We start from the raw sequence: 13,883 nt of genomic DNA, 5'->3' as shown, positions 1-13,883 counted from the left end.
GAGTATAGAGGCAGGAGTAACCCCTGAGCGCTGCTGGTTGTGACCTAAAAACCAAAAAAAAAGAGTGAACACAAATGGAGAGATAGCACAGCAGGCAGGGCACTAACACTGCACATGTCTAACCCAAGTTCATCCCTGACATTTCTTCTGGTTCCCTGAGCACTGACAAGAGTAATTCCTGAGTGAAGAGCCAGGAGTAACTTCTGAGCACTGCTTGGTATAGCCTGCTGCGGACTTTTTATCATAATAAGATAAAAGTCCCTGAAGCAAACCTTAGTGGGTTTATTTTTCCACTGGGAGTCAAGCGGATGCACGAGCGGACGAATATGAAATATGAATTATGAAATAAATGAAACCACACAGAATTACAAGGTGAAAACAAGAGGGAGAGGCCAGAGAGAGGCTTTATTCCTTGAATTGGGCCTAATATAGACGGATTTTTGGGGCGTAGCCAGGGAGAAAAGAAAAGGGGATGAACCAATGAGATCAGAGCTAGAATTAGCATATGAAGAGACAGCTAAAGAGAAACCAGATACCTTTAAGGAAATGGGGGGGGGGGGGGAGAGAGAGAGAGAGAGAGAGAGAGAGAGAGAGAGAGAGAGAGAGAGAGAGAGAGAGAGAGAGAGAGAGAGAGAGAGAGAGAGAGAGAGAGAGAGAGAGAGAGAGAGAGAGAGAGAGAGAGAGAGAGAGAGAGAGAGAGAGAGAGAGAGAGAGAGATCACAGGAGAGCTCAGCAGGAGACTTTTGGCGGGCTTTGATACTGACATTTCTTTGTTTGTAGGAGAGCTGAGGCTGGATTTCTATAGTGGCCAAATAGGGGAGGAGGTAATGTTACAGCCATGTTAGAATTACCGCCAATGATCCACGCAAAGGGTTAAATGATTGACTTTGCTAAGCGGGCCTTTTTGGCAAATAATTCTTTTAGAAGAGGAAAGCCCTGCACCAGGGAAGGAAAAGACCACGTCTGGTGCGTGCTTTCCTGGGATGTAACAGTAGCCCCCAGAAACAAAAACAGAGAGAGGGAGAGAATGAAGGCTTCTCCAGGGTGGGAGAGAGTGAAAGCCCCAGTACACATTCCCAGTGTTTAAGTATGAAGGTTTGCATCTCAAAAGGGGAGGGTGGCACATGTGCCTGGCATGGTCTGGCAATACTTTGTATGCTTTAGTTTTAGTTAAAAAGACATATATGGGGGCCGAAGAGATAGCACAGAGGTAGGACGTTTGCCTTGCAAGCGGCAGACCCAGGGCCAAGGTGGTTCGAATCCTGGCATCCCATATAGTCCCCTGAGCTTGCTAGGAGTGATTTCTGAGCAGAGAGCCAGAAGTAGCCCCTGGCTGGTCCGATGGCAGTGGTTTATCACAACTTACTAATGTTAGTATTACAAAAGTTGCTATATAAGCCCCCCCCCACTGCTCAATTTGACTGGCTTTAAAAAATAAAAAGTAACCCCCGAGTGCCTCAGGTGTGGCCCAAAAAGCAAAAATAAATAAGTAAATAAAAGGCATATTAATTTATATTGGGGCTTTGGAATCACTGTGGTGCTCAGGTATGACATCCTGACAGTGTTCAAGAGACTATTTGAGGTGTCAGGAATTAAACTAGACTCAGCTACATGCAAGAAAAGTATCTTATCTTAGGGGCCGGAGAGATAGCATGGAGGTAAGGTGTTTGCCTTTCATGCAGAAGGTCATCGGTTTGAATCCCGGCATCCCATATGGTCCCCCGTGCCTGCCAGGAGCAATTTCTGAGCATGGAGCCAGGAGTAACCCCTGAGCACTGCCGGGTGTGACCCAAAAACCACACCCGTGGCACTCAGGGGGCTGAGGTTCTGCGCTTAGAAATCACTCCTGGTAGGCTCGGGGGTGGGGGGACCATATGGGGTCCCCCATGTGAAATCAAACCCAGGTCATCCTGACTGGGCTTTGTGCAAGGCAAATGCCCCTACTGCTGTGCTATCACTTTGGATCCTGGTTTTTGGGTCATACCTGGCAGCACTCAGGGGTTACTCCTGGCTCTGTGCTCAGAAATCGATCCTGACAGCTTCAGGGGACTATATAGGATGCCGGGATTTGAACCAATGACCTTACCTTCATGCTATCTCTCCGGCCCTCCTCTTTTCTTTTTTTTTTTTTATTCTTTCTTTTTACTCCCGGTTCCTCTTTTCTTATATTTTTCTTTTGGATGGGGGATTGGAGCTATATCCTGCCATGCTCAGGGGCTATTTCTGGTTCTGGCTCCAGGAGAGACCCTTGGTGGTGCTCTGGGGATAAAATGTGTTGGGGATGGAATCAGGGTGGGCTCTGTACAATCTTTATGTTCCTCTTAAATTGTTTTCATTTTTATTAAAGCACCATGATTTACATACAGTGTTATTCACAAATGGATTTTAGACATTCTATGTTCCAGTACCAATCCTACACCAGTGTCTTCTTCCCTTCACCAGAGTTCCCATTTTTCATCCCCACCCCACCCCCAGCTCCAGCCTGCCACCTCGACAAGTATATTTTAAAGTTTGGTATGTTCTTTTGTTCTTATTTTGGTTTACACCCTGTGAGGCTCAGAGTTACTCATAGCAGTGCTGGGGACTTTGTGGTGTTGGGATCAGAGCTGGGCTTCTGCAGGCAAAGCAAGTGCTCTAGACCTTTGAGTCATCTCCCTACTCCTTCCCAGCAAGCAGTTTTAAATAACCTCAAATCATGTATTGGTAAGACTTTCCTTTTTCAATTTTATTTCTCTCTGTCTGAGCCAATATATCTGCAGCACTTCCCTACTAGTTGCTAAAAAATCTTTGGCAAGCCACAGAGTCCAACTAGAACTCATTGAATCTATAGTCATGGTTATCTTCTATTTATGGCAAATGAGATCAGTTTTTTATTTATAACAGTGATTTATTCTATTTTTGTATTTGTTTTGGTGCCATGTCCGGCAGTACTCCTGGCTCTGTACTTAGGGATCACTCCTGGCGAGGCTCAGGGGACCATGAAGGGTGCCAGAAATCGAACTTGTGTTGGCCTTGTTTAAAACAAATGCCCTACAAGTTTCATTATCAGACTTAAAAAAAAAAAAAAAAAAGAGGGTCGGAGAGATAGCATGCATGCAGAAGGTTGATGGTTCAAATCCTGGCATCCCATATGGTCCCCTGAGCCTTTCAGGAGTGATTTCTGAGCATAGAGCCAGGAGGAACCCCTGAGCGCTGCTGGGTGTGACCCAAAAACAAAACAAAACCGAAACAAAACAAAACAATTTTTAAAAAAATCTGAAAGATGGGCAAAGAACATTCACTTGAGATCTTATATTAACCAGTCTAGCAGAGAGCCAGAGAGATGTTTCAATAGGCTAAATGTAATCCATCCTCCTTGGCATGGAGGAGACTGGGGATCATGCATGGTTTTGAACTAAAAGCAGTTATGTGCAAGGCAAATATCTTAATCCCAAACTATCTCCTCATCCAGCAGGACCAAGTTGGTTTTTTGTTTGTTTGTTTTGGGGTCACACCTGGCAGCACTCAGGGGTTACTCCTGGCTCTATGCTCAGAAATCGTTCCTGGCAGGCTTGGGGGACCATATGGGATTCCGGGATTTGAACCACTATCCTTCTGCATGCAAGGCAAACACCCTACTTCCATGCTGTGTGTGTGTGTGTGTGTGTGTGTGTGTGTGTGTGTGTGTTTAATTTGTTCGATTGTTTTTTTTTTCTTTCTGGGCCACACCCGGTGTTGATGCTCAGGGCTTACTCCTTGTCTCTGTGCTCAGAGATTACTCTTGGCAATGCTTGAGACCCAGGTTGACTGTGTACAAGAAAGTGTTTCTTTTTTTTTTTTTTTTTTTTTTTTTTTGGTTTTTGGGTCACACCCGGCGGTGCTCAGGGGTTACTCCTGGCTCTATGCTCAGAAATCGCTCCTGGCAGGCACAGGGGACCATATGGGACACCGGGATTCGAACCAACCACCTTTGGTCCTGGATCAGCTGCTTGCAAGGCAAACGCCGCTGTGCTATCTCTCCGGGCCCAAGAAAGTGTTTCTGCTGTTGTTGTTGTTCTTGTTTTTTTCGGCTACACCCAGTGACGCTTTGGGATTACTCCTGGCTATGAGCTCAGAAATCGCTCCTGGCTTAGGGTACCATATAGGACGCTGGGGGATCGAACCTCGGTCTGTCCTAGGCTAGCACGGGCAAGGCAGACACCTTACCGATTGTGCCACTGCTCCGGCCCCAATAAAGTGGTTTTACCTACTGTTTTCTCTCTGGCTCTGGAGGCTCAGATTTTTTCCTGGTACTATAAGGTTCACTAAATGCTACTAAAAATTATCCCTGAGCATCCAGTAGCCCTCGAGTTCTACTGGGTGTGGCCCAAAACCAGAAAGAAAAGAAAATAGAGTTGTTGGCATGGAGATTATTGAGAGGAATTCAGAAGGAAATATATTGTCCTCACCTAGCACAGCAGACTCACAATTACCCTGTGGAATTCTAGTTCCAAATTACCCTAGATATGAAGGATTTTTTTTTTTCCACTATCAACTGACAAAGAACCTGTCTGAGAGAAAAAGCAATTAATAAAGTTAGCAGTGTTTTCTGAAGGAAAAGAGACAAACTACTTGGAATCAGTTAACTGAGTGAGTTGAGCATTGTTTTGCAACTGAAGTCTTTTTTTTTTTTTTTTTTTTTGGGGGGAGGGAGGATCACCCTGGCAGTGCGCAGGAATTACTCCTGGCTCTACGCTCAGAAATTGCTCCTGGGGCCAGCGAGGTGGCGCTAGAGGTAAGGTGTCTGCCTTGTAAGCGCTAGCCAAGGATCAGGACCAAGGTTCGATCCCCCGGTGTCCCATATGGTCCCCCCAAGCCAGGGGCAATTTCTGAGCGCTTAGCCAGGAATAACTCCTGAGCACCAAACGGGTGTGACCCCCAAAATAATAAAAAAAAATAGTTTTCAGAAATTGCTCCTGGCAGGCTCAGGGTGGGGGGGAGGGGGGGGAATATATGAGATGCTGGGATTCAAACCACCGTCCTTCTGCATGCAAGGCTATCTCTCCGGTCCCACAACTGAAGTCTTAAATTATATGTGTATATTTTTATCTTTTTTTGGGGGGGTTTGGGCCACACCCGGCGGTGCTCAGGGGTTACTCCTGGCTCTCTGCTCAGAAATAGCTCCTGGCAGGCACGGGGGACCATATGGGACACCGGGATTCGAACCAACCACCTTTGGTCCTGGATCGGCTGCTTGCAAGGCAAACGCCGCTGTGCTATCTCTCTGGGCCCGTATATTTTTATCTTAATTTTGTTTGTTTGTTTGTTTATTTGTGGGCCACACTTGGCAGTGCTGGGACAGTTCTGGGGCAGGGGGATACTTCTGGTTTTATGCTCAGGGTTGCTCCTGAATTCAATGAACCATGTGGTATTAGGGTTCAAGTAAGGTCTCTGCATTAAAAAACATATACTGGGTCATCGATAGTATAGTGGGGAGGGCATTTTCCTTGCACCTGGGTTCAATCTCTGACATCCCATATAGTGTCGGAAACCTGCCAGAAGTGATCCCAGAGCTCAGAGCCAGGAGTAATCCCTGAACATCTCTGGGTATAGCCTCTCCATACACTCCAGCTTTGGAGTTATTCCTCTAGTACATTTTTTTTTTTTTTTTGGCTTTGTGTCCACACCTGGCAGTGCTCAGGAATAATTCTTGCCTCTCTGACTTCAGGACAGATCCCTGGTGATGTTCAGGAGACAATACACGGTGCTGAGGATTTGAACTAAAGTCAGTGGGATGCAACCCAAGTGCCTTAGCTCCTTACAGGGGCCACACCTAAAAGTGTACCGGGAGACAGAAAGTCATGCAGTGTTGAGGGGTATGAAACATGTACATGCCACATACCTAGTTCTGGATCCTAAGATATTTATTTAGTTGGGGGGCCGGAGAGATAGCACAGCGGCGTTTGCCTTGTAAGCAGCCGATCCAGGACCAAAGGTGGTTGGTTCAAATCCCGGTGTCCCATATGGTCCCCCGTGCCTGCCAGGAGCTATTTCTGAGCAGATAGCCAGGAGTAACCCCTGAGCACCACCAGGTGTGGCCCAAAAACCAAAAAAAAAGGGGCCGGGCGGTGGTGCTGGAGGTAAGGTGCCTGCCTTGCCTGCGCTAGCCTAGGACGGACCGCGGTTCGATCCCCCGGCGTCCCATATGGTCCCCCAAGAAGCCAGGAGCAACTTCTGAGCGCATAGCCAGGAGTAACCCCTGAGCGTCACAGGGTGTGGCCCCCCCCCAAAAAAAAAACAACAAAAAAAAACAAAAACAAAGAAAAAACAAAAAAAAAGATATTTATTTAGTTGGGGTGGGAAGAAAAAAACTTAATTAGTTGATTAATTGGAGGGGTCTGTAGGAGGTGGGTCATGTCTGTTGGTGCTCAGGGCCTACTCCTGACTCTGTGCTCAGGGGCCACTCCTGGCTGTGCAATGCTGAGGATTGAACCAAGTTGACTGTTTTAAGGCAAGCATCTATCCATAGTACACTCTAGATTTTTTTTTTGTTTGTTTGTTTTGTTTTTGGGTCTCACCGGGCAGCACTCAGGGGTTACTCTTGGCTCTGTGCTCAGAAATCGCTCCTGGCAGGCTTGGGCGACCATATGAGATGTCAGGATTCGAACCACCATCCTTCTGCATGCAAGGCAAATGCCCTACCTCTATGCTATCTCTCTGGCCCCTGTATTCTCTAGATTTTAAGATAAGGGACAGAGCCTGAGCTATATTACAGTAGGTATTTGCCTTACATGAGGCTGACCCAAGTTCAGTCCTTGGCTACCCATATGATCCCCAAGCAGTACCAGGGGTGTTTTCCTAAGAACAGGGCTTGGAGTAAGCCCTACATCTGTGAGAGTGGCCCCCTACCCACTTCTTAAAAAGATATTAAGGGAGAGTGATTAAGAAACAGAAAGTTGGGGCCAGAGCAATAGCACTGCGGTAGGGCATTTGCCTTGCATACGGTCAACTCTGGACAAACTGGGTTTGATTCTTGGCATCCCATATGGTTCCCTGAGCCTGCCGGGAGCGATATTTGAGCACATAGTCAGGAGCAACCCCTGAACGCTGCTGGGTGTGGCTTAAAAACCAAACAAAAAAGAAAAATAAAACAAAACAGAAAACAGCAAGTTCTGAGAGAGGTGATGACTTTAGATTCTTGGCCATGGATGGCAAGGTTTGTGCTTGCCTGCTAGCTCCAGGCCTACTTTAGACTGGTAGGATCCCAGTACTATGATGCTCCCTCTTGCCTCCTTCCCATGTATTTGGAATCTCAGTGACACTAAATCACACTTGCCTCACAGATAAGTTCAATGTAAGAAAACAAATCCAAACTTCTGTATTTTGAATTCACTAGCTGCAAAATTCTGGATAAGACAGTTGCAGTGAACTTTTATTCTTGGGTTTTCCTAGCCTAACTACTAGCTAAGGGAGGGAAAGGGTGGGGGTGAGAACGAGACTAGGACCGCCATCTGGGCCCTTGTTCAGAATGCTGACATGGCACCTGTCAAGTCACTGTGCCTGACATCCTCGAGGACAGTTCATCTGGATCCTGCTCCTTCTTGCTTTCCTCCCTGCCTTATGAACAAGTCCTTGTTCCTGTTGGTTTTATACAGACCCTCTACACTGGCATTCTGGAGAGATCAAGAAGCATGGTTGTAGCAAATATCCCTATGGTCTTCACCCACCATCAGAGAACTGGGTGGCAGTGAGGCTCCTCATTGCTGGCTTTCTCCAGCAGGGAGAAACCTGATTCCAAGAATGGTTAGCTGTCATTACTCAGTCAAGAAAAAAAGACTTGGGGCCAGAGAGTGATAGCAATTTAGTAAGGCGTTTGCCTCGCACGTAACCAACACAGGATGGACATCCCATATGGTCTCCCAAGCCTGCCAGGCTGATTTCTGAGCATAGAGCCAGGAGTAACCCCCCCCCCCAAAAAAAAAGGAAAAAGAACTTGGACATTTCAAATCGCTCTGAATTGTGTCACTTAAATATGTATGAGCAGGATTTAGTAACTTGTAGGTGCTCAAAAAGGAATAAAAACCAAACACCACTTTGCTGACTTTTTTGTTTGTTTCTGGCCACACCCAATGATGCTCAGGGGTTACTCCTGGCTCTGCCCTCAGAAATCGCTCCTTGGTGGGGGGGACCATGTGAGTCTCTGGGGGATGGAGCTATGGTCTGTACTGGGTCTGTCCTGGGTCAGCCGAGTGCAAGGCAAAAGCCCTACCATTGTGCCATCGCTCTTTTTTCAAGGCCATATCCAGAAATACTTGGGAAAAAAATTCTTATGCTGTATTCAGGAGTCACTCCAAGCAATACTTGGGGGACCATATGTGATGCCAGGGCTCAAACCAGGGCTGACCCTATGCAAGGTAAACTCTTTTCTCAATAGCCTAGTACAGGGATCCTTGAACTACATCCCGCAGGCCATATGCAGCCCACTGAGGACATTTATCCAGCCCATCAGGTGTTTGCTACTGCTGCCTGTCCTACTTAGCAGCCAAACTGTCTTGGCAGTAGGCTGTGGAATGTATACCACACTCTCTGACTCTCCTCTCTGTCTCTTGACTCCTCCACTTAGTTTTGAGCAGGGGTCCTCAAACTATGGCCCATAAAAAGCAGGTCTATAGTTACCATTGAAATACTGGTAAGTTGGGGCCGGAGCTATGGCACAGTGGTAGGGTGTTTGACTTGCATACGCTAACCTAGGACTGACCTCAGATCCCTGGCATCCCTGGTCCCCCGAGCCAGGAACGATTTCTGAGCTCATAGCCAAGAGTAACCCCTGAGCATCACCACGTGTGGACCAAAAGAACAAAAACAAACAAACAAAAGAAATGCTATTAAGTTTGTTGATTTAATTTTACTCATTCTTTATTTTAAATATTGTATTTGTTCCCATTATTTATTTATTTGGTTTTTGGGCCACACCCAGCGGAGCTCAGGGGTTACTCCTGGCTGTCTGCTCAGAAACAGCTCCTGGCAGGCACGGGGGACCATATGGGATTTGGGGAATTGAATCCACATCTGTCCTGGATCTGCCATCATCAAGGCAAAGGCCTTACTGTTGTGCCATTGAAAGCTTCATATTTTGTTTTTAGTTTTTGGGTCACACCCGGCGGTGCTCAGGGGTTACTCCTGGCTGTCTGCTCAGAAATAGCTCCTCGCAGGCACGGGGGACCATATGGGACACCAGGATTCGAACCAACCACCTTTGGTCCTGGATTGGCTGCTTGCAAGGCAAACGCCACTGTGCTATTTCTCTGGGCCCTGTTCCCATTATTTTTTACTTTAAAATAAGATATATGCAGTGTGCATAGGAATTTGTAGTGGTTTTTTTTTAAACTATAGTCTTGGGCCGGAGTGATAACACAGTGATAGTAGAGTGGTAGGTTTTTTGTCTTGCATGTGGTCAACCCAGGACAGTTCCGGGTTCCATCCCCAGCATTGTATCGAATCCCTGAGCCTGCCAGGAGAGATTTCTGAGGGTAGAGCCAGGAGTAAACCCTGAGCATCGCTGAGTGTGGCCCCCAAACAAAAACAATAAAAATCCAATTATAGGGGCCAGAGAGATAGCATGGAGGTAAGGCATTTGCCTTGCATACAGAAAGATGGCGGTTCCAATCAGGGCATCCCATGTGGTCCCCCAAGCCTGCCAGGAGCGATTTATTTATTTAATTTATTTATTTATTTTGGTTTTTAGGGCCACACTCGTTTGATACTCAGGGGTTATTCCTGGCTAAATGCTCAGAAATTGCCCCTGGCTTGGGGGGACCATATGGGACGCTGGGGGATCGAACTGCGGTCCTTCCTTGGCTAGCGCTTGCAAGGCAGACACCTTACATTTAGCGCCATCTCGCCGGCCCCACCAGGAGCATTTTCTTTTTTTTTTTTTTTTTTTTTTTGGTTTTTGGGCCACACCCAGCGGTGCTCAGGGGTTATTCCTGGCTGTCTGCTCAGAAATAGCTCCTGGCAGACATGGGGGACCATATGGGACACCGGGATTCGAACCAACCACCTTTGGTCCTGGATCAGCTGCTTGCAACGCAAACGCCGCTGTACTATCTCTCCGGGCCCAAGGAGCGATTTCTGAGCATAGAACCAGGAGGAACCCCTGAGCATAGAACCAGGAGGAACCCCTGAGCGCTGCCGAATGTGACCCAAAAACAAACAAACAAACAAAAAATCCAACTATAGTCTGTCCCTCCAATGGTCTGAGGAACAGTGAAATGGCACTCTGTTTAAAAAATTTGAGAACCCCTGGCCTTGCACATCTTTACTGAAGATTTGCTGGATGTAAGAGGAGAATGGAGTAGGCCTCAGTGAGCTATTCAATAAGTATAGTGATGGGGCACAGCGGTAGGGCATTTGCCTTGCACACAGCTAACCCAGGAAGGACAGTCAGTGGTTTGGATTCTGGCATCCCTTATGGTCCCCCAGGCAAGCCAGGACTAACCCCTGAGTGCCACCGGGTGTGACCCCCCCACAAGCCTCCCAATAAAATATAGTGCTAAAATGAAGATGGGGTGCAGAAGAGAGTTAGAAAGAGGATGTCTGGGGCCGGAGAGAGAGCATAGAGGTAAGGTGTTTGCCTTGCATGCAGAAGGACAGTGATTCGAATCCCGGCATCCCATAGGGTCCCCCAAGTCTGTCAGGAGCGATTTCTGAGCTTAGAGCCAGGAGTAACCCCTGAGCATTGATGGGTGTGACCCAAAATCCAAAAACCAAAAAAAAAAAAGAGGATGTCTGTTAGAGATTTGTTTTTTTGTTTGTTTGGTTTGGTTTTGGTTTTTGGGTCACACCCGGCAGTGCTCAGGGGTTACTCCTGGCTCTGTGATCGGAAATCTCTCCTGGCTCTGTGATCAGAAATCACTCCTGGCAGGCTCGGGGGACCATATGGGATGCTGGGATTTGAACCACCGTCCTTCTGCATGCAAGGAAATGTCCTACCTCCATGCTATCTTTCCAGCCCCAGATATGTACCTGCTTAATGGTTGTCTGGTCTAGGAAGAATTTCTGTATCTAAGTGCAAAAGCACAGTTGGGGCCTGGAGGATGGGTTTTCATGAGTGTATTGCTCTGCCCCTACTCTGACATGCTATGACCAGCTCTGTTCTGAGCCCTGGAGAAGGCCTTCCATCTGGGGACCCGCAGGGATGTTCTCTGGAGTTGGTAGTCATAGGATCATGTCTACAGGCTATTCTGTCCGAGTTATTTCTATCTCCTCCTGGGGGTGTCAGGTGACACTGGGACAAGAAGGGTATTGTAGCATGAGGTGACTCTCCAAGTATCCTTAAATGGATGTCATTTGGGACCAGTGCAAGCCACACACAAGCCTGCCCACAGGCTTCATGCAGGACAAATAAGGGAGTAGGTGGGAACTTCTCTCTCTGGAACAAAAGGAAGTGGATTAGTTATGATTTGACTTCAGGAGAACTAGGGTGTGAATTTTTAGAAGTCAATAAAAATGAATTATTTCTGTGTAGGGCACTTTTGGTGAAATGAAACCAAAAATTTCAGGACGGTGGTGGAGATTATGAGGCCGTTACAGGAAATCCCAGGCATCTACAAGCAAGTTAAATTCAGCCAGAGACCACTGGTATTACAAGTGGGGACTTGAGGGGCCAGAGAGATAGCATGGAGGTTAAGTGTTTGCAGAAGGACAGTGGTTTGAATCCTTGCATCCCATATGGTCCCCCGAGCCTGCCAGGAGCGATTTCTGAGCATAGAGCCAGGAGTAACCCCTGAGCGCTGCCGGGTGTGACCCAAAAAACAAAAAACAAAAAAAAAAAAAAAGAAAGAAAAGAAAGAAAGAAAAGAAAACAAATGGGGACTTGAAAAGTCAGAGACTGAAGCTGCTCACCTGGCATCATTCACTATTTTTCGTCCAGATTCTAGTTGCTCTAACTCCAGTTTTTGGGCAGAGAACACTTAGCAGTGCTTAGAACCTATTCCTGGCCCTGTACTAGTTAATGACTTTTGAACTGGAGAGATAGTACATAGAGGATAGGGTTTTTGCCTTTAATACAGCAGGCCTAAATTTAATCCCTGGCATCCTATCTGGTCCCCTGTGCAGTATCAGAATGACCCCTGAGCCCAAAGCCAGTAGTAAGCCGTGAGCATAATCAGGTATAGCCCTAAAACAAAAGCAAATGAACAAACCAAAAAGAAGTGATCCCTGGAGGTATATAGAAGACCTTCTGTGGTGTTTGGACTGGCTGCATGCAAGGCAAATTCCTTAACCTTTGTACTTAGTGGTCCCTAAAATATCTCGGGGTTCTTTGTTAGCTTGATTTTTGGTCTTGTTTGCTTGATGTTTTGTTTTCGGTTTTTTGGTTTTTGAGTCACACCTGATGATGTGATATACTCCTGGATATGCGCTCAGAAATTACTCCTGGCTTGAGAGACCATATGGGATGCTGAGGGATCAAACCGTGGTCTGTCCTAGGTAAGCAGCGTGCAAGGCAAATGTCCTACCACTGCGCCACTGCTATGGCCCTGTTGTTTGTTTGATTTTGCAGTAGTCAGTTAACCATGTATAGTGCTGGGGATTGAACAGAATCAACTGCATACAAGATGAATGCCTAAACCTTCAGTCTATTTCTTTACTCTCCTTCACCCCATTGTTGTATTTAAATATCTCAACTATTCTTTTTTTTTTTTTTTTGGTTTTTGGGTCACACCCGGCAGTGCTCAGGGGTTATTCCTGGCTCCAGGCTCAGAAATTGCTCCTGGCAGGCACGGGGGACCATATGCGATGCCGGGATTCAAACCGATGACCTCCTGCATGAAAGGCAACCGCTTTACCTCCATGCTATCTCTCCGGCCCCAAATATCTCAACTATTCTAAGTGTGGGTATTATTATTCTCATTTTACAGCTCAAGAAATGGAGGCACATGTTGACTTACTTTCTTTCTTTCTTTCTTTCTTTCTTTCTTTCTTTCTTTCTTTCTTTCTTTCTTTCTTTCTTTCTTTCTTTCTTTCTTTCTTTCTTACTTACATTCTTTCTGTCTTTCTTTCTTTCGTTCTTACTTTCTTTCTTTCTCTCTTTCGTTCTTTCTTTCTTTCTTTCTTTCTTTCTTTCTTTCTTTCTTTCTTTCTTTCTTTCTTTCGTGGGGGGGGTCACACCTGGCAGTGCTCAAGGTTACTCCTGGTTCTATGCTCAGAAATCGCTCCAGGCAGACTCGGGGGACCATATGGGATGCTGGTATTTGAACCACCATCCTTCTGCATGAAAGGCAAATGCCCTACCTCCATGCCATCTCTCCGGCCCCACATGTTTACTCTCTTGCCCAAGTGAGACTAGTAAAATAAGCCACTAACTTTTGTGTTTAGGGGATCAGGCAATGCTAAGGTTAGATCCTGGGGCCCCAACCCTTTGAACTCTCTCCCTGGTCCCTGTAATGGTGGCCCAGGCCATCTGACTTTGGGGTCTGTCCTAGCCCTTCCAGTGGAGAATGCTAGGAGATGAAGCTGACAGGCTGACAGGCTTCTGCTGTTTGCTTGTTCCAGCCCCGCTCCCACACTTGAAAGCTCCAGCTGAGAGAGTTGGCAGCAGATGTGGTGTTTGCCCCTGCCTTGCCCTGACCACCCACCCCTAGAGGTAGCAGGAGAGTCTAAAGTCCTTAGGTTTTAATGACATTGCATTTTGGGGTGATAAATATTAAACCCACTATTTGGCTCAGTGTCCAGAGATCTCTAGAACCAGGTAAGAGGTCTCTGATAAGGGAATTGAATCGAGAATGGCACTGGCCATTCTCACCTTCCAGAAGCATTTGCTGGTGCTTCTGGATAAACAGTAGTGCACTCCCTCTCTGGCCTGCAGACTGTGAGCACCAGGGCCAGGGCATGAGCTGGGAACTGTGTGTTGACTCCTTGCCCTG

Source organism: Suncus etruscus, chromosome 4, assembly GCF_024139225.1.
Source record: "Suncus etruscus isolate mSunEtr1 chromosome 4, mSunEtr1.pri.cur, whole genome shotgun sequence".
Taxonomy (NCBI): Eukaryota; Metazoa; Chordata; class Mammalia; order Eulipotyphla; family Soricidae; genus Suncus; species Suncus etruscus.
Note: the sequence above shows the minus strand (reverse complement) of the source record.